Genomic DNA, 21714 nt, shown 5'->3' on the forward strand with positions numbered 1-21714 from the left:
CTCTGCTAATGGGTGGGGTTGTGTTCCTGTCTTGCTAGTTGTTTGGCATAGGATGTCCAGCACTGTAGCTTGCTGGTCGTTGAGTGAAGCTGGGTGCTGGTGTTGAGATGGAGATCTCTGGGAGATTTTTGCCATTTGATATTATGTGGAGCTGGGAGGTCTCTTGTGGACCAGTGTCCTGAAGTTATCTCTCCCACCTCAGAGGCACAGCACTGACTCCTGACTGCAGCACCAAGAGCCTTTCATCCACATGGCTCAGAATAAAAGGGAGATAAAGTAGAAAGAAAGCATTAGTAGAAGTAGAAAGAAAGAAAGAAAGAAAGAAAGAAAGAAGGAAGGAAGGAAGGAAGGAAGGAAGGAAGAAAGAAAGAAAGAAAGGAAGGAAGGAAGGAAGGAAGGAAGGAAGGAAGGAAGGAAGGAAGGAGGGAGGGAGGGAGGGAGGAAGGAAGGAAGGAAGGAGGAAATGAAGAAAAAAGAAAGAAAGAAGATAAAGTAAAATAAAGTAAGATAAAATATAATAAAGTTATTAAAATAAAAAATAATTATTAAGGAAAAAAACGGACGGATAGAACCCTAGGACAAATGGTGGAAGCAAAGCTATACAGACAAAATCTCACACAGAAGCATACACATACACACTCACAAAAAGAGGAAAAGGGGAAAAAAATCATAAATCTTGCTCTCAAAGTCCACCTCCTCAATTTGGGATGATTCGTTGTCTATTCATGTATTCCACAGATGCAGGGTACATCAAGTTGACTGTGGAGCTTTAATCCGCTGCTTCTGAGGCTGCTGGGAGAGATTTCCCTTTCTCTTCTTTGTTCGCACAGCTCCCAGGGGCTCAGATTTGGATTTGGCCCCGCCTCTGCGTGTAGGTCACCGGAGGGCATCTGTTGTTCGCTCGGACAGGACGCAGTTAAAGGAGCAGCTGCTTCTGGGACTCTGGCTCACTCAGGCCGGGGCGGGGGGGGGGGGGGGGGGGAGGGAGGGGCACGGATTGCGGGGCGAGCCTGCGGCGGCATTGGCCGGCGTGACGTTGCACCAGCCTGAGGCGTGCCGTGCGTTCTCCCGGGGAAGTTGTCCCTGGGTCCCGGGACCCTGGCAGTGGCGGGCTGTACAGGCTCCCCACAAGTGGGGTGTGGATAGTGACCTGTGTTCGCACACAGGGTGGCAGCAGCAGCAGCCTTAGCGTCTCACGCCCATCTCTGGGGTCCGCGCTTTTAGCCGCGGCTCGCGCCCGTCTCTGTTGCTCCTTTAAGCAGCGCTCTTAATCCCCTCTCCTCGCGCACCAGGAAACAAAGAGGGAAGGAAAAGTCTCTTACCTCTTCGGCAGGTCCAGACTTTTCCCTGGACTCCCTCCCGGCCAGCCGTGGCGCACTAACCCCCTTCAGGCTGTGTTCACGCCGCCAACCCCAGGCGTCTCCCTGCGCTCGCTCCGACCGAAGCCCGAGCCTCAGCTCCCAGCCCCGCCCACCCCGGCGGGCGAGCAGACACGCCTCTCGGGCTGGTGAGTGCCGGTCGGCCCTGATCCTCTGTGCGGAAATCTCTCGGTTTTGCCGTCTGCACGCCTGTGGCTGCGCTCTCCTCCGCGGCTCCGAAGCTTCCCCCCCTCCGCCACCCGCAGTCTCCACCCGCGAAGGGGCTTCCTAGTGTGTGTAAACCTTTCCTCCTTCACAGCTCTCTCCCACTGGTGCAGGTCCCGTCCCTATTCTTTTGTCTCTGTTTATTTTTTTCTTTTGCCCTACCCAGGTACGTGGGGACTTTCTTGCCTTTTGGGAGGTCTGAGGTCTTCTGCCAGCGTCCAGTAGGTGTTCTGTAGGAGTTGTTCCACGTGTAGATGTATTTCTGGTGTATCTGTGGGGAGGAAGGTGATCTCCGCGTCTTACTCGTCCGCCATCTTCCTGGAAGTCCCCCTCAACTGAGTAACTAGGCTTTATATAGCTTAGGCACTGGATTCTACCTCACCCAGTTTCTGACTAAAACTGAAGTGGATTTAGCCCCTACCTGGCTTCTGAATAACTGGGCTTTAAAATGCTTAGGCCAGAGCTTCCCTGGTGGCGCAGTGGTTGGGAGTCCGCCTGCCGATGCAGGGGACACGGGTTCGTGCCCCGGTCCTGGAGGATCCCACGTGCCGCGGAGCGGCTGCGCGTCCGGAGCGTGTGCTCCGCAACGGGAGAGGCCCCGCATACTGCAAAAAAAAAAAAAAAAAAGAATATCCTGCATTTGTAATGCAAGAGCCTCAGTTTACAATTGATAAATCTCAGTGGACACAAAAGGTAGGCTAGGTCCATGGCTATTCCTTAACATGCTCTGAGGAGATTTTAACAATTTTGGTTAGTTAACTGGGTTTAGAGCCTGGCTGTACCCTAATAAGACTGTGGCTAAGCGTTAACTCTGCTTTGAATAGGTTTTAATAAGCTTACGCTCTGGATTCTACCTCAGCTGATTTGTGACTAGAACTTAATTAGGTTTAGGCCCTAACTGGGCTCTGACCAAACATAAGCTTAGGCTTAGGCCATGGCTAGGTGTAACGGAGTTGTAACACTTAACTAGGCTGAGGTTCTGACTTGACCTACTAGGCTTCAATTACATTTTAACTAGGCTGAGGTTCTGACTTGACCTACTAGGCTTCAATTACATTTTAACTAGGTTTAGGCCCTGCCTAAGTCTTAACTAAGCTCTGACTAGGACTAAATTTTTTTTATCCTCCTATTAGGACTTCACTAGACTATGACAGCGACTTATTTAGGCTTTGGCCCTATCTAGACCTTTACTGGGCTCTGACTTGACCTAAGGTAGGCTATGGCACTCTTTACGCTTTAACAATACCCTAATGAGGCCTTAACCAAGATAACCAGCTTTTAACTAGGCTTACATCTTGGCTCCACCTTAATAAGGTTCTGACAAGTCTAGCTATGCTTAGGCTCTGGGCAGGCCTAACTATGTCCTTGCTAGTACTTAACTACACTTAGGCCCTGACTACACCTTAACTAGACTCTGACTAGACCTTAACTATGTTTAGGCTAGGCCTTATCTGGGTTATCTAGAGTTTAACTGAGCAACTAGGCCATAAGCAGGCTCTGGCCCTGGCTGCCTCTTAACTGGGCTTACTAGCCCTTAAATAGGCTTAGCCCTAGTTTAGCCTTAACTGGGCTTTGAACCTGGCTACACTCCTGTTAGGTGTAACTAGGACTAGGCCATGGCTATAAGTTAACTGAACTTAAGCCCCAGCTAGGCCTTATCTAGCCTGACGTCCTGGATAGACTCTGGCCTTGCCTTAATTACTGTTTAGGCCTTGGCTAAATCTCAGTTACTCTTTACTAAGAGTAACCTCAATCATATATTCCTTTCAGCCTTTAGCTCACTTAGTTTGCATCTGCCATTACCTCACTTTTCCTGTAGTTTCAGGCTGCCCTCTGAGTCATAAAAAGGAAACAGACATGACCCCACTGTGTCCTCACTGCAACAGGAAATAGACTACTTCTAGCTTCGTTGCAGCCAGATGTATTTATAATGTAACACAGGAAGCAACCACTGAATTCACCTCCCCCCAAGAAACCGGGGGATACTTTTTTAGGTAACACACCACCTGGAAGTACATTTCCTTTTCACCCAGTCAAGATGGTTTATATAACTCTTTCCAGGACACCTACATTTTGTAACCAGTTTTTAATAGCTAGAGAAGAAAGTGTTCCCAAGTACAGGAGCTGTACCCACAGCTTTTGCCTATAATGTGCAATTGGCAGTTAAGAAAAGAGAGAGCTGACACACTACAATTGCAGTAAAGGGAGTGTAAGCTTCACAAGGCTGAACTCTGAGCATGTGTAGACCCTGTGAACTCTCCACAGTTAGCTTATCAGGCCTAATGTGAAGAAGTAGCCAGTTTGGTGTATACTGGCTTGGACTATTAAAGGATACTGAAGTCCTCAGTTGATGACTTAAGAACAGGATGATGAATGCAGCTCAGAGCATGAACCATGAATTCCTGTCTAATGGTTTCATCAATACCCTAGAGACAAGAGACTGGTTATTGGTTCCAAAACCCTGCTATATTATTTGGTTTGGGAGTATGTGTTTGTATAATTCAATTTTTAGTAAAATACTTTTGATTCTTTCCTCATTGGGAGGTCACTTCGGCCAACTAATCATTTTTGTCATCCTTATCAGGTTCTAAGTTAAACTTAAATAGGCCTGTATAGTCCTATTAACCCCTTCAGTACAGGGTGACTCAGTATCAGCCCTGAATGAACCAAATGAAATTTGTAGGTACTATCCAGGGCAAAGCGAGTAAGTAGCCCTGCTCACTGGATAGTGCCCGAACAGGACCTGTTCCTGTAGGATGAAACCACTCCTTACATCAGGCTGTGTGCAGCCTTATGGCAATGGGGCTGATCTGGGCACCGGGACCAGGGAGTTTATGCATTCATTCACTCATCCCACAAATTTTATTTATCACCTGCTGTGTGCTAGATATGGTCCTAGGTACTGGAAATATGATAGTAAGCACAAATAATCGCAGCCCTTGCCCTCATGGAGTTTTCATTCCACAAACAAAACAAAGAGAGGGTCTGCACAGTCATGAATTGAAGCCTAGATTACAACAATCTATACCCTATGGATATCACAGGGCAAAGTCAAATATAATGGGCAAAGCTCAAAAATGACAGAATAGCTTAGCAAGTAGGAGGAAAGACTTAGGTGAATGGCCATGAGGTCGGAAAAATAGACAGCTGCAACAAATGAGTTGTTATCCTCACTTTATAAGTATGAAAACAGAGTTGCTGAAGATCACCTGGCTAGTGAGTGACAGAGATACGATATCAACCTAGAACTAATTGACTCCAGAACCCCCGTGCTTTCCAGAGCCATCACACTACAGGACTGATTTCTGGCCCTGAAAATCTCAGGAAATGAGCAAAGAGCTTTAAGCATCCTTAGATGCTGACTAAACCACTCCTCATCAGCTCAGTCCTTATTCCTCAGTTCTGCCTGCTTCTCAACACTGGGGTAGGCATAAATCAACTATATTCCAATAATTTTTTTTTAAAAAGTCATCAAAAAAAACCCAATGGAGCAGGCATATGGTTTTTTTTTTTACATCTTTATTGGAGTATAATTGCTTTACAATGGTGTGCTAGTTTCTGCTTTATATCAAAGTGAATCAGTTATACATACACATATGTTCCCATATCTCTTCCCTCTTGAGTCTCCCTCCCTCCCACCCCTCTAGGTGGTCACAAGGCACCGAGCTGATCTCCCTGTGCTATGCGGCTGCTTCCCACTAGCTATCGATTTTACATTTGGTAGTGTAGGCATATGGTTTTGATGGAGAGGGAGGCATGAAAATCTGGTGACAGGCCTCCAGGAGTGTGGTGTGGGCAATGGCTGAAAAGAAAGAGATGGTTACAACTGTATAAAACCTCTGGGCTATGACCACTTTTGTGGGAAAACAAACAAACAAAAAAGACTACTTCATGAGGATTCTTTTACAGTAAATTATTGAGAGGGGGTGAAAATAACCAGGAGGTTTAGGACTTATCCAATGTAACAAAATTCTCTGAGGATTTACAGTAATCCCTGGGGTTGTAAGGAATGCTAATGCTTAATAGTCCGTAGTCTGCCAATAAAACAGCAAATTGTTGCATGTAAATAGACTGTCTATATCAGGCAAAAGTAAAATTTAGTTTCTTGGAAGCAAGAGACTAGCCCCATCCCTCTGATTAGTCACCTTGATCCAATGACGGGAGGGAGTTCATTGCACAATGGTATCTAGGGGAAGTCCTGTTGAGAATAGGAAGCCAATCTGCTTCAAGGCCAAGGAACTCCCAAGGTTGTTCAGTACTGCCACCATCACTCAGTTAAATCTTGGAAAATACCAATTAGTTCTGCATCTCTTCTCATACCCCCCCTCAAAGTGTCTCAGAAGCAACTTAGTAATGCTATAGCAAGCTTCTTTTTTATGGCAGCTGGATTCTCTAGCCCAGTTCCCTGGTCAAAGCGTATATATTCTTTGGTCTCCTCCATCTCCCTGGAAGATCCCACAGGGATGCAGTGTACTCCCCACTCAAAGCCTGCTGGCAGGCTAAGTATGACTAATGGTCTTCAATGTCCATTGGGAAAGAAAATGGCTCTATCGTTTGATTTGTCTGTACCACAGAATCCAGAAATTCAATATCACACAATTAATGACAGACTGCTTTTTCTAGTTCTTCAGTTGTTTCCCAGAATGAGAAGTATCTTGTCTTCTGAACTAGAAAGAATGTGGTAGGTAGAAAAAACATGCAGTATAAGGAAGGAAGTGTGTTTTCTAGCTTCTCCCTCTGCTCTTTACGCCTACCATCGCCACTACCACCACCACACCATCCTAAGCAAGTCATTTATACTTTCTGGTCCTCAGTTCTTCTTTCTATAAAATGCAGTAAATTACCCACTTGAAAAAGGGGGAAAGTGGACTAGATAAATGAATCATATCAGCATAGTGGATAAGAGCACAGGGTGTGGAGTTATACAGATCAGGGTCTGAATCACAGCTCTGTCACCTTGTCGCTGTAAGCCCTTGGCATGGCATTTAACCTCGCTGAGCTTCACATTTCCTTCTCTGTAAAAAGGGGGTGGAGAGTAATAATACCTATTTCACGGGCTGTTATGGGGCCAAAATCCAAGACTACTTGGAAGATGCTTAGTTCAATAAATAAACATGACCCTTGTGCAACCTCACTCCTTTTATTTGCATCACTTTGGGGTGTCTTAAGAGTATTTAGCAGGCACTTGATTAAAATGTACTGACTGGTATATCGGACTTGCCCGTAGGGCACTAGGGAGGTTCGTAGGGCACTACCAAGGAACCTCAGAAGCCTGGAACAGGGTGAAAGAACAGGACGAGATATTAGTTTTTCTTTATCCTCACCGCCCCCCCCCCCCAGCTGAGCTCAACCCACATATAGTCATTGCTTTGAACTACAACAAAGAAGTGTCTTCCCGGAACCATAGGCCCCACTGGGATAACTAAAAGTGTCAGGGAGACACTTCAGGTTTAGCCTAAAGAATGAGAGCCAAGGACTCCTGGGTTCTTTGCTCTGCTGGGGCACTGAAACCTTCTGTACCTTTATTTTATACATTCCCTCTTTCTCTGATTTCTCCAACCTCTGGCCAATCTCTGAGGAGGCTACATACAATATACTTGAAACATACTTTGAAAAGAAAAATATTGAATGTTATTAACTACTAGTTGGACTTTGCAAACAAATTAATAAATGCTTCCCTTACAGTTGCAGAAATGCTACAAACCCCTGCTGTAATTAAATCTCTCTCCAGCTTTGCTTTGATAGTCTGGATCCTAGGGGAAGTATGTTGACACCGTTTCAGCACTTTGTGTTTCAGTGCAAGTACTGAGCCATTCATTCACTCCAGGGAAGAGACAGAGAAAAGAATGAGTGTAAGGGTCTCAGAACTGAAAGCAAGTAACCAAGGAAGAAGATCCGTCCCTTTCTGGAGGCTGTGCACTGGACACCAATGTTTCTCAATGGGAGATGGCTTTGGATTGCCCCTGCTGAAGTACGAGGGAAATAAATAAGCTAGGCCCAACTCACCTAGAGCAATGGGTTTCAACTGAGTCAGTTTCCCCCCACCCCAGGGGACATTTGTCACTATCTGGAAATACTTTTGGTTGTCACAACTATTGGAGGCCGGAAGGGAGGTGCCACTGGCACTTAGTCGGTTAAGCCAGGGATACTGCTAAACATCCTACAGTGCACAGGATAGTCTCCCAGAACAAAGACCTACCCAACCCAAAATGTAAATAGTGTCGAGAGTGAGAAAATCTACACTAGAAAATCTTTCTATCCTTCCTATCCTAATAACTAGCAAATATTCTTGAAAGCCTTTCTTGGCACTGTGGGAGATATAAGACATGGTCTCCGCCCTAAGGAAGCTTAGACTCAAATATGGAGACTAACCAAGCACAATGAAGCTACCAGAAAATAAAGAAGTACATCACATAGCTATTTTTTCCTACATAGTATGGTCTAGCCCCCAGGTACTAAAGGAACTTTCAGGAGAAGAGCAGGAGGCATGGCAATCATTCAGGAAAATGCAAGAAGAGTTGAATCTTGAGTTGGTGTTCGATGGAGAAAATTACTCTTGTTGTTAGGAGAAAGATGAGTCTATGCTCACTACCCATACTTCCTTTCTTCCCATTCTCCATTTAATTAGCATCTTGTAATCTAATTTCAGGACTCCACACACTGGAGGACTCCACAGAAAATGTTCTCTTGTAGGTGACCAGTAACATGTTAATCACCAGACCCAATCACCTATCCTCAATATTTATCTTCCTTGACTCCCACCTTTTTGAAATTCTCTTCCTCTTTGGCTTCTATGAAATCATCATCTTGTTCCCTTTAGATCTCTTGGGGCTCAGCCTCTTTCTTTCTATAGCTAACCTCAACAGGTAGGTGGGCCTCAAACTCCAGTCTGCTGTCTTCTTCTCATTCACTGTTTTCTCTTCGTTAATTATTTTATTCATTCATTTATATCCACAAGGATATAGATATAATTCCACAAGGGATTTGAGGTAGTTATAATATCATGCTCTGTATTTTCCCTTAATTCTCATACCCATTCCTACGGTTTCACCCATCATCTCTACATCAGCAACTCTCCAAACTACACCTCTGACTCTGATGTCCTTTCTACACACCACTCCTCCATACCCAACCACCTCTGGGCCACTGTCTGCAGACGCTTCAAATCCAGCATATCCTAAATTTAGAGTAACCAAATAGTCCTGGTTTGCCCAGGACTTTCCCGGTGTTAGCACTGAAATTCCCCACATCCCGAGAATTCCCTCAACAGCAGACCAACCAGATGTATCTGAAATGAATTCATCACATTTATCCCAAATCCAGTTCTCGTCCTGATCTCCTGATTCCCATATACCGTTTAATAGCAGAGTATCCTCAACTCCTCATTACCTTCCACCCCAACACACAATTTATTACCAAATATTGTCAATTCTATCTCCAAAATATCTCTGTCACCATCGCCTCCTTTCAACTCCCACTGCTCTAATTCAGGCCCTTATTGCCTCTCACCTGGAAAGTTACAAAAGACTCCTACTCAGTCCCCTCCCTCCCATCCCCTTTGCCAATTCACCTTCCGTACAGCCAAGATGGATCATTCTGAAACACAAGTCTGATCGTGCATACGTAATCATCTCATCAACATGGAAGTCTTACAGACTGAACCCCCAAAACAGTATTAAACCTAGGCTCTGGGGTATTCAAGCATGACGACTACACAGTGTAATACCTTAGAAATGTTGCCATGACTGACTAAAATGCACCGAGTAATAATATGAGCTGTAAGTGAAAGGGAAAAGCAAAACAAAACCAACCACCATAGTCTTTAGAAGCCAAGAATTTTGAGTCTGTCGGTTACAGTTTTGCATCTTCTCACTTTTTCAGAGAAGTATATGACAGCCACAGTTAAGGTAAGTTAAGTACTGCCAGGGAACTCTGGATAGTATAGACCAGTTATGGCCTTGATATTCATCTGACATAGAATCAACTGGAAGTTACGTTATGCAGAAACTAAGACAGTCTGTGAGAGAATACATTTGCACCCTTAGGCTAAGTTTTAACTTGTCTGTGGCCCGACTTTCAAGTCACCCCCCCATACAAGAGCTATAGGCTTTCCATCCAGCCTGACGAGAAAAAGGAGAATTTGCTTGAGTGACGTTTACAACAGTGTCAGGAAATATGTGTCCCATTTGAATAATGATGGGGGGCAACCAAATTTAGATGATGAGAGTGAAAACTGCCAGATAAAGAAAAAGCCAAATGTTCTCCCTAGAGGGGAAAGAGAGCTCATCCCTCCCTCCCTCCCTCCCTCCCTCCCTCCGCAAAACAAAACTGTCCTCTGTCTCCTCTCAGACACTTGCAGGTGGTAAATTGTTTACAAAGGAACTCACCTTGGGAGTGAAAAGCTGACCTTCACAAAGGCATTAGAAAAAGATAGCTATGAGAAAAAGCAGTGTCATAACCCAACGGTTTACCTCCCTAACATAGGAATTTCCATCGCATTGTAGGTAACTTCCTCGTCCATCTAGGTAAGTAAGAGATGTAGCCGCCCATCAGAAGAAGGCTCCCCCCAGCTAGGGTCCCACCTTTCGTTTTTTGTTTTTTCTTTTTTGGGGGGCCCTTTTTTTTTTCTAGTTTTTCCATCACTTAATGGGGCATTGAAACATTAACACATTTCATTCATCTCCCAAAGACCTTGCTTCTGAAATTCATTCTCCCTTCTCCATCAGGGACCTCCCTAGTCAGGAACACACACGCATACATCATGAACAAATATATATTCCTTCATCATTTAATAGCAGCAACACAACTTCTCAACCGGGGCATTATAAGCCAAGGTCTCTGCCCTACAGGCGTTTAGAGTCTAATCAGGGAGACCAATAAGCACGATTAACAGCAAGGAAGTAGATTGCATAGTCATTTTTTTCTATAGTTGCTATAGTAACTTGGACAAATAACACTGGAATCTTTAAGAAAACTTCAAAAAAATAAAGGAGCATGAGGGAATAATTTTAGGGTGATGAAGATGAACTCAAACTGCAGTAATTGATCTGTACACTTAAAATAGCTGCTTTTTTATTGTAAATTATATCTCAATAAAGTTGATTTTTAAAGTGCAAAAAAAGAGAAAACTTTAAATTTTTCAAAGAATGGAATTAGAGTTCATTCAGGTGTAACACAGGGAGAGAGGTTTTGAAGGTACGAGAAAAAAAATTCAGAGTTGGGACTTGCTTTCTGTCTCTCTCTCTCACACTCACATACACCACACACACACACACACACACACACACACACACACACACCCCTTGCTTTTGTCATATAATATGGTTCAAGCTTATTTAGGCTTAAAGCATTAAACAGCTCGTTCCAGAGTAAATCCTCTGCTGTCAGCTCCCCTCTAGGCCAAAACCACTATGTTCACTGCCCTGCTGATTCCCACACCTCTACCTTCAGCTCTAAACTTCAGTCTTTTTTCAGCATTCCAAAGCCCTAGCAAATCAGCAAGAATAAGACAAGTACGACTATTTGGTATTTAAGTGAACACTCACTCTGTGCCTAGCACAGAGCTAACTTTTGTCTATCTGTTGTCGTTAATACTCCAAATAATCCAGCTACCGCTTTTTAAAGAATTGACTATGTGCAAGGCATCCAGACACTGTGTCAATGACTTTTCATATGGAGTATCTCATTTAATCCTCACAACAGTCCTAGGAGACAGGCAATATTATTATTTCCATTTACAGATAAGGAAACTGTGAATTAAAAGGACTTGTCCAAGGGCACACTGTGAATACATGGCCAAGCCAGAGTGTGACCTCAGCTCTAACTCCAAAGTCTACATACCGGAGACTGTGTTGTATGATGGTTAGAGCCGCAGGTTAGCAAATTTTTTCTGTAAAGGCCGGATAGCAAATATTTTAGGCAGCATAGGTCATAGGTCTCTGTTGTAATTACTCAACTCTGCCAATGTAAAAAATAAGCGTGGCTATATTGCAACAAAACTTTATTTACGCAAACAGGAGACAGGCTCCATTTGGCCCCCAGTTTGATGGCCCCTGGGTTAGAGCATCAGTGGTGTACTCAGACCTGGGCTCAAGACTTGTTCTTTAGTCTCTCTGTGGCCCAGATTCTTCATCTGTAGAATAGTAATAATACCTCCTTCATACAGTCATCATGAGGAATAAGGATTAAAGGAATGAACAAAAATACAAAGTACCTGGCACACAGTAGAGTGCTCATTAAGTCATGATTAAAAGCCCACCATAAGGCTGGCCCCTAGAAGGAAGGAGAAAGGAAATGGGTTAGGATAGGTACCGCTCTCTTTAAAATTAAGCCACCAGGCTCCAATAGTCTTGATAGTCGGCAGCAATAATTACTCCCTCAGAATGCCAGCTAATTCTATGCTCCCACCAGCTACACAAACCTTGTTCTTTTTTGAGTTTACATTCCTATTTTAGTCATTAGTGAGAGTCTCGTGGTTTCAAGGGAGGGCAGGAATATGATTTTGTCATTATTTGCTAGGTGTTTCCTTCAGGAATGAGATTCTGGTCACTGGAGTCGTGTCTGGCACAGAGTAGGTGCTCAGTAAATGTTGCTGGCTTGATTGAACTGGCTTTGGAGTGGTACTTCCTGGAAGCAGAAGGAAAGTGACTTCCTAAAAGCCCTCAAAGCACTGAGGACTCATGTTTTCTTTGCCCATGTGAGCACGCCTGCGTGTGTGTGTGTGTGTGTGTGTGTGAGAGAGAGAGAGAGAGAGAGAGAGAGAGAGGGAGAGAGGGAGAGAGGGAGAGAGAAGAGGGGGAAGGAGAGGTGTAGGAGTATGGGGGGGGGTTACATTAAGCACACAGGAGCCAAGCTCCGTTGGTCTCTCTAAGCCTTGCTCCGGAATAATCACCCAGTGAAAGCCACTCGGAGCAAGTTTTTTTTGCTTTGAGCCAAAACCATACTCTTGGAATCTTCCATCGTGGCTTTAAAGAACCTCCTGAGATACTATAGCTTGTTAGCCAGCCCCGAAAAAGCCATTCTTCCTGCAATCCTGACTTGCCAGTCTTTCTCAATGAAAAATTCTCTCCTTTACCTACCAAGCTGTCTCTCATCCTCTCAGATGCCTTGCATAACAATCCAGTTTTCATTCTGGAGTTTGTTAGAGGTATTTATAGGATCTGACTGTACAATGAGGACGGTACTGACTCCAACTGGATGTACTTCTCCAATGCACTATTCCTCCCCACCTCCCCTCCCTAACCCTGCTACCGCCGCCATCAGTCTCCTTTCCAGAATTCCAAGTCAGTAACTGGCATGATAGAACACACCCTCAGAACATTCAGAGGAGCTGATCATGGAAGCAGTGCTGATGTGTGCCAACTGTCTAGGCAAAGACTGTGTCAGGTCACATATATAAGTCACTTCAAGACTATCCATCCAAGAAGCAACAGTTCTGCATCTCATGATAATAACAATAGCCATAATGTTGAAAATAGCTAACATTGTTGAATGCTTCCTCATCTAATTCTCACAATGGTTTAGTGCTCTATGCTTTGATATTTTTATTCCTTGAGGTATTTCCCCTTCCAGCCTCTCGATTTAAACCAGTAGGATCGCAACTCCCAGCTGACCCCCAACCACATCCTGTCTGATTTTTTTTTTTTTTTGGAGTAGAGTTGATTTACAATGTTGTGTTAGTTTCAGGTGTACAGCAAAGTGAATCAGTTATACATATACACATATCTATTCTTTTTTAGATTCTTTTCCCATATAGATCATTACAGATTATTGAGTAGAGTTCCCTGCACTATACAGTACTGTCTGACTTCGTATTTGGTTTTTAGTGGGTTTCCAGGCTCTCTTCATCAACTGCCCTGACACACTAGGTCACTTGCTCCCTCCCAGGTGAGCCGTTTTCCCATGTAGGCTCCCTTTCTAGAACTTCCCGCTTTGGAGTAGGAAGTGAGCACCCATCACCCTCTGCTGCCATCTCATGGCTAGAACAAACCATTGCATTGGATTTAATTCCACAGCACTAGATGCTTTCAGAGCCCCTTACCTCCAACACAGGAGAACTATAACAGCTACCAGGAAATCCCATTTAGCTAATTCTGACTGCTGTGTATACTTGCAAATGGAAAATTATATATTTTTAAAATGTGTTCTAAAACAGAGTTTTCAGCATCTAGCTCACTTTCCTCCATTTAGTTCAAATTAGTGAAGTTTAGCTGTAGTTTGAAATTAGAGGTGTGACTGCCAGTTGACTTATTTTGTGCGTCTGCACCTGCGTTGCCATTGCTGTTGGGAGCCCAGCTCGGGAACCAAGTTGACTAGCTAAGTGCAACGACAGCCAGCTGAGTCCCAAATGTCTCCGTAACCCCTGGGTAAGCACACAGCTCCTTTCTTTCAGAAAAAAAAATCATCACCATGGATTAGTGATCTTAACAGATAAATAGCAAATTGTGTTAGACAGAGACTACATGTAAAATGTAGGGGCTACTCCGCATCATAATCTGGAACTAAACTACTTGCCAAAACCTCTTTCTTCGTCTCAAATTTCTGCTGCGGTGGTAAAAAAAAGCAGAACCGCTTAATGAAAGTACAGCTCAGCAAGCTCCCGCACTGGTGAGGGAAGGAAGGTGTTTTGAACGTTTCTCCCTCTTTGGGAAATCTTGCATTGCTACCGATTTCCTTTGTGAGCATTTTTTCTCCTCAACGGAGCCCAGCTTGATTGGCAACTACAAAACAAACCAACAAAAGTCGTTCTATCTCGGGTCATTTCTGCTGGCTTTTTAAATACACTTTTATACACAACTAGACTATTTTCTGAAGAACTGACATCTGAGGCAATGAAAGTTGGGCCTATTCCAACGTGCAGCCATTTGCTGAGGGAGCAGAAGAAGATTCTTGAAGATCAGTAGACTTTTTCAAACCACCGAGAAAGGCCCTTTATCTCAGATCCTGCCATAGCCAGGAACTTGATTTTTCTTCCCAAACCTGATCGTCTCCCCTGGGGCGGGGGGAGCCACTCATTCTCACCTTTTAGATTTTCTTTTCCTCCAAATGAACTAAAGGAAGAAGTGTTTGCAGCTGTGGATCCCCCAGCTTGAAGTCAGCTGATCCCTTTTAGGAAACACAAAGATAACTCACTGCCAATTACTTCAGAGAACAACAGGCCCAGACTGCCTTCCAAACCCCTGAATGTGAAACATATGTCAAGGTGACCTTCCTTCCAGCCTCACCTATTGCACTTTTGTACACACCCAACAATTTAAAATCATCTGACAATAACCAGTTAGGTGACACAAACGTGGGACTGACTTGTTTGATCCTGATCTAATTTTTCTCTTGCTGACAGCCTCCATGGCAGGCGACATGGTAGATGGCGGGAGTTAAGAAAGACTTTTCTTCACTAAAGGTTCACTGCTACTGGCTTTTTTTTCTCTGCCTCATAGCCTGGCTTACTTCTCAAGACCCCACCCCCCACCCCACATCCTCTGCTCCTACCGGGGGACTTTCCCTCATTTTCCATTATCTCCGCAAAGTGGGGACTCAATCAATAACCAGGGAAGTCTGTCCCTAGCTCACTACTCTTAAACGAGCTCTAACTACAGTGCCTGACACAGAGTAGGCACTCAGATGTTAATTGTTGTTGTTGTTACTATTTAACCTCTCTGAGCCTCAATTTTCTCATCTGTAAAATGGGTGTAAATACAGTACCAACCTCCTGGGCTTAGTCAATATATAGAAAATGCTTTTAAAAGTATCCAAAACAAAGGAAGTTCTGTATACATCTAATCTGTGATGGTTATGACTACTACTAATGCCTTGAGAGCACACAGAATGTGAGGTGAAAAGAGAAACGTGTGTGTGTGTTGGGGGTACTTTGGGGGAAAAGAGTTCTGTTTGGGTTATGCATTTGAAATGCCCACTGCGCAGTTGAACATTTAGGTCTGAAGTTTAGCAGGGAGGCAGAGCGGAAATTTTCTCACTTTAACGAATATAGTAAATGCCTGTAAAGCCCCTGGGGATGTGAAATGTTACATAACATACACGATTGTTCCTCCCCTTCAGAAGCTTACCGTTGTAAGAAGGCCAAGTCAAGGGTTCTAGGTATAAATGTAACATGAGGTAATCTCTAAGTGATACCACAAGGAAGAAGCAAGGTGGTCTGGGCTCAAGACGGAGGGATTGCCTCTGGCTGGGGCAATCAGGGAAGGCTTCCAAAAGGAAGTGATGTTCTCTGATTTAATAATTCTCTGTAGCCTTTCCTTATGACTCTAAGTGCCTGCTGATTTGTCCTGTAAATGCCCTGAGTGCCTACGTTGTGGTGCCTCATAACAAAGTCATGAGCTTTTCCTAACGCTAAATGGATCTGATTTGAATGACTAGACTTTATTCTGACTTTTCTTTTTATAAAATGGTGGTAACAGAAGATCAAAGGGGCATAGGTTTTTTTCTTTTTTTTTTTTCATGTCCTTACTTGGCAAAATAATCTGGATTTGGAGGGGAGTGGCCTTCACTGGTCTGTTGAGAGCCAGCCATCTGGGGACCTGACACCTTTACCATCTGTAGCGCTTGTGCAGGAGTCTGAACACAAACCTTATCGTCCCGTTACTTCTTTCACGTGAGTTTGGCTGGCCTCTCAGTGGGATCCTGCAGGCAGAATCACTGTCACTCTCTCCTGTTGGGACCCTCTCCCCTTGTGCGCCACACAGAACCGGGCACAGCACGTGTACAGAGCTACTTGTTAAAATGCCTGAACTGAATCACGTGGACCTTGCATCCCCTTGGCTATGAGCAAGTCAGATTCTGTTCTGCCTTGGGTTCAGCATGGGAATCAGGCACTAAAGTCAGGTGATTATTTAGACAGCTGGCAGGTAGGTCCCTTATAGCTAGATAACTGGCTGATATGAGGTACTCACTTTATTTTATTTTATTTTTTTTTGAGGTACTCACTTTAAACTGTTAAGGGTGGTTAGTAGTTTTACATATTACCACTTCCTACAAACATGAATATAACTTCAAGGCCTTAACCCAAAGCAACAAATGATGTGGGCATTTCAGTCACTGTGGCAAGGCCAATGGGGAAGCTACTGGAAAATTCAGCTTTCTGCAGGCCTCAGCTCATACCATCCAGAGATTGATAGAGTACAGTGTTTAAGAGCTTAGTCTATGGTCAGCCAAGCGAGGGCTCCCATCCTGGCTCCACTACTTACTAAGAATGTGAGCTTGGGCTCAGTCTCATCGTCTATAAAATGGGTATGACACTGATATCTGCCTTTAGGGTTGCTGTGAGATGATCTGTGTGAAAATCTGGTACAGTGTCTGGCACACTATAAGAGCTCATTGTATGGTAGTTAATCTATGTTAAGAATAGCTCCTAGTTGCAACTCCTAAGGGACTTGACTTACCTATCAGACTTCACCCCCTACATACACTGAGGGCAAAACTTCCCAAATTGTTCTACAGGTTCAAGGCAATTGCTATTAAAAACCCAGGTTCCTTTTTTGCATAAATTGACAAGAAGATCATAAAATTCACATGAAATGCAATGGAGGCAGAATAGCCAAAACAATTTTGAAAAAGAGCGAAGAATTTAGAAGATTCGTGCTTCTCAATTTCAAAAGTTACTACAGAGCTACTGTAATCAAGACAGCGGGGTACTGGCATAAGGATACACTTACTGATAAATGGAATAGAATTAAGAATCCAAAAATAAACCCTCATATTTATGGTTAGTTGATTTTCAACCAGGGTACCAAAATGATTTAATGGGGAAATAGTAGTCTTTTCAAAAAATGGTGCTGGGACTGATCTTGGGTGGCCTCGGCCTGTACTGGCTTGAAGCAGGGTTTCGATTCCCCAGCCAGAGATTGAAGTCAGGCCTCAGCAGTGAGAACACTGAATCCAATCATTAGACCATCAGGGACAGTAGCCAGTGACAAGGCCCTGGCCTGTCGGCTTTGCAGAAATGAATTTCCACAAAGAGACGGAAAGTGGTGAAACAAGTGTTTATTAGGAGGAAAAAGAGTACGTGTGAATAGACACACGGGCAGGCTCAGAGACAGAGTTACACCACGTGGTAGTTTGAATCACTTAAATGGGGCATTTCTTCCGGGTTTCCTGTGGCCAATCACCTCGCTTTGCCTGGCTCTGAGTCTGCATTTGGTCTATCTCAGGGTTCTCCCCTGTATGCGAGCACACCTCTTAACCAAGATGGATTCTAGCGAAGAGGTCTATGGGTAGGTTGACATCACTTACTATGGGGTGGCGCCTCCTCCCTTTTTGACCCCCCCAAGGAGCCTTTCTGCACTCGTGTAGTTGGGAAGGTCTCCTTGACCTCGAGAATGAGAAATATATGGTCTCTTTATCTGTTATCTGGGCAGGGCTTAGCTCCTCCTCGCTCCTGCTATTATCTTTGTCTTGGAGTATCTGTCCACGGGGGACGGACTCTAGCTGCTCAGCCTGGGGTCCATCTATCTCCTGCCTCAGGACAAAGTGAATATCCACAGGCAAATAAATGAAGTCGGACCCCTTCCTCATACAATATGCAAAACTTAATTTAAAATGGATTAAAGACCTAAGTATAAGAGGTAAAGCTATCAAACTCAGAGACAAACACATAGGTGTAAATCTTTGTGACCTTGGATTGAGCGATGTTTCTTATATATGGCTGCAACAGCACAAGCAACAAAAGAAAACATGAAATGGACTTCATCAAAACTAAAAACTGTTGCTCTAGGCTCTGTACAGTTCGGCCTTTATAGTGCGGTCAAGCATACAACACACGGGCACTGCTGTTTTTCCTGCAGTCCCTCTTTGTGAGGCATTCTCGAAATCCACTAGAGATCGATTAAATAGACTCAAATTGGAACTTCAATATGCGAGCAGGAATTAGGATTGTGCTTTCAAAGCTCACAGATGTGTCTGGATTAGATACTACGTGGTGGCTTGAGACAAGTTTGTTTTGTAATATTCTAATTGCAGTTTGTTCTGCCAGAGTCCATACCACCCTATACTACTCTTGTCAGATATAAAAATAGAAAATAAAAACCTGTTCAACTTTAAAGTTATTATGTTCAGCCAAATCGAAACTCAGAGCAGAGGCATTGAACGTAAAGGTTGGGTGGTCATATCCACTATTAAAAGAAGTTTCACATCCGCATTTTTGCTTTAGGGGAGAGGGATTTCTTGGGTCAGAGTTATTGGGGATACACAAGGAGAAGAAGTCCTAGGAGACCATAAAGACCGTGGCAAAGTGGTCCAAATATCTGGTTCTGGCAGCAGCTGGGGGACAATACTGTAGAACAGCAAACTACAAATTGCTGCCTGTTTTGTTAATAAAGTTTTATTGGCACACAACTACACCCATTCATTTACATACTATGTATCGCTGAGTTTGTGCTGAAACAGCTGAATTGAGTCTTTGCAAAAGGGATGATATGGTCTGCGAAGTCCCAAATACTTACTATCTGGCCCTTTACAGAAAAAGTTTGCTGACCCCTGCTGTGTAACACCAGTACTACAGTCTGGATATCTCCATTTAGATGTCCCACAGACAAATCTAACTCAGCAGGTATAAAAATGCATGCATCTCCGTAACTTGCTCCAGCTTCAGTGTTCCCACTCTCGATTAATGGCACTACTGTCCACCAATTCACCCAAAAGAGAAGCCTCCCTCCCTTTTACCCTCTCACCCTATATATTACTTCACTTCCCACCCATCACCACATCCTGCCAATTCTACCTCCTCACTATATTTTGAATCTGAGCACATCTCTTCATTTCCACTGCCATTACCTTAGTCTGAGTCACGATCATTTTGTACAACATTGACAACAGCTTTCTGACTGGTCTTCCTGCCCCTAGTTCTGCCCACCCTCTGCCCCCAATCCATTTTCTACTCAATAATCATAGGATCTTTCTAATGTCTAAATCTGATTCTGGCACACGCATAATGATATATGCAGCTAAGATTTAATGATCCCTTACTATTTGCGACACATAGTTCTAAGTGCTTCATGTATAGTAACTGATCTTAATCCTCACATGAATCCTATATGGCAGATGTTGTTATTAACTCCATTCTTTAGATGAAGACTTTGAAGAGCAGAGAGAACCAGTGCAATCTAGCTCGAGTGTCTATAGTCTTAACTACTCTACTATACTGCTCTACACACACACACACACACACACACACACACACACACACACACGAACCTATCATTTATGGCTTCTCATTGCTCTTAAAATGAGTCATACTATTTATAATGGCCAAAGACTATCATTTTTTTTGAGTTGTGTAGCCCTTTATTAGCGACTAAAACATAAGGCATCTGTTGTACAACACGGGTAGTAATTGACTATAACTGGAGATTTTTATATTCTAATACAGATCATTTATAAATGCAATTTCTTTATTAAAAAGCTTCCACCCTTTTTGTTTGTGTACAATTTGCAAAACTATTCTGAAAGCGGAGTATATGTGTACAAGTCTGCAAGGAGTGCAAATTCAGGATATGGTAAATGTTTCACAAGTTACTTTCCAAAAACTGACTGCCACAACTGTGCCAAAGACTATCATTTTGATCTCCTGTAGCCCCTGCCTACCTCTCCAGCCTCATCGCTTGCCATCCGCAGCCTTGCAGTTCAAGCAGCAGTCTCCCCAGACGGCTCCACCTCCCCATACCAGTAACGCTCTTTTTCACCTCCATGCCTTTAGTCATGTTATCCCCGCTACTCTGGCTGTTTACTCTCTTCCCATGTCCTTCACTACACCTAGCCAGCTTCTACACATCCTTCAATGCTCCACTCAGGTCTTACCTGCTCCAGGAAGCCTTTGCAGAGTAGTCCGAATTTGCCCTTCCTTTGTGCTCCCATTACGCCTTGTTTTCCTATCCATTTCCATGCCCTCACTAGACTGTTTCATAACTGTCTTTTTATATATGTGTCTCCCTCACTAGACTGGGTGCTTCCAGTGCTTCTCCCGTTGCATCCAAATAGTTTGCTTTACCCTCCTACTTTTCTATACTTTTTTTTCTAGGACCTTTTCGTCCCAGCCTTTGGCATAAGCTATAATGCCAAGAAGAGTAGAAAGGGACTGTATGGGATTTTGTCTTTTGTGTGTAAATGTGTGAAAAGGAGATGTGAGGACATAAGGGGGATGGTGAACATCTTTGGAGAAAATGAGATCACATGATAAAAAGACTTCAGAGCTTTTTTTTTTTTTGTCATCTGGTAATAGTAAACTGCTTTAGGGTAGGCTAGTCCCTAAAACGGATAATGGCTCAGACACAATAGAATTATCTCAGTCATGTAACTGTCCAAGACAGATATTCTTGGTCAACAAGATAGTTCTCCTCCACATAGTCACTGAAGGACACGGGCTGACAGGAGCCCCTAGGCCACCCTGAGCTACCACACCCCACTCAGCAAGAAGGGGGAGAGAACATAGAGGAGCACACATGGGGGACATATATAGTCCAGGCCTAGAGGTGCCACTCATCATTTCTCCTCACATTCCATTATTGAGAACTTGGTCGTGTGGCCACGCCTCACTGCAAGGGAGCCTGGGAGATGTAGTCCAGCCTGTGCTCAAGGAAGAAAGAATGGTTTTGGTGGGAAGCTAGTGACCTTCACAGATATACCGACAGTAAAATTGGGCTAGTTTACCTCGGGTGTTAGGTAAATGATGGAAGAATTTTATTTCCTTTGTACTAGTAAGCTGTATGGTGCAGTGCTGTTTAACCTTTCCCATGGGAAGCTGGAGTAATCAGATAGAGGCAATCTTTAAAATCATTGCTGACAGTTGAGCTCCCTACTGAGTTGCTTACCAGGAAGTAACAGCCGGAGGGTGACTTGCAATGCTGATGATCTCTTAACTATTAATCACTGACACTCTGTAGATTGCCTTTAAGTAAAATCCCAGCTGAGTTAGACACTGTCGTATAATATTGGCCCCCAAATAGCTTTGCCTCCTTTGCATGTCTAGACTAGGGAGCGTGTTAAATAAATGGCAAAGTAGCAACCTGATTCTTTGCTAGCCAACCAAGAGGTGCTCAGAACCAAAAGGGAAAAAAGAAAACGTCAAAAAGGGAACTCATTTCCATTCCAAACCACAGCCACAGGCATGAGCTTATTTGCTGCC

At 43.8% G+C, this 21714-nt stretch overlaps 1 protein-coding gene across 2 annotated transcripts in view; it reads left to right on the forward strand.

The window, feature by feature from the left end:
* Positions 1-21714, forward strand: part of TRPC5 (transient receptor potential cation channel subfamily C member 5) — a 265763-nt gene that overhangs the window by 185894 nt on the left and 58155 nt on the right. The gene's annotated exons all lie outside the window — the stretch shown is intronic.

The sequence above is a fragment of the Globicephala melas genome, chromosome X, assembly GCF_963455315.2.
Source record: "Globicephala melas chromosome X, mGloMel1.2, whole genome shotgun sequence".
Lineage (NCBI taxonomy): Eukaryota > Metazoa > Chordata > Mammalia > Artiodactyla > Delphinidae > Globicephala > Globicephala melas.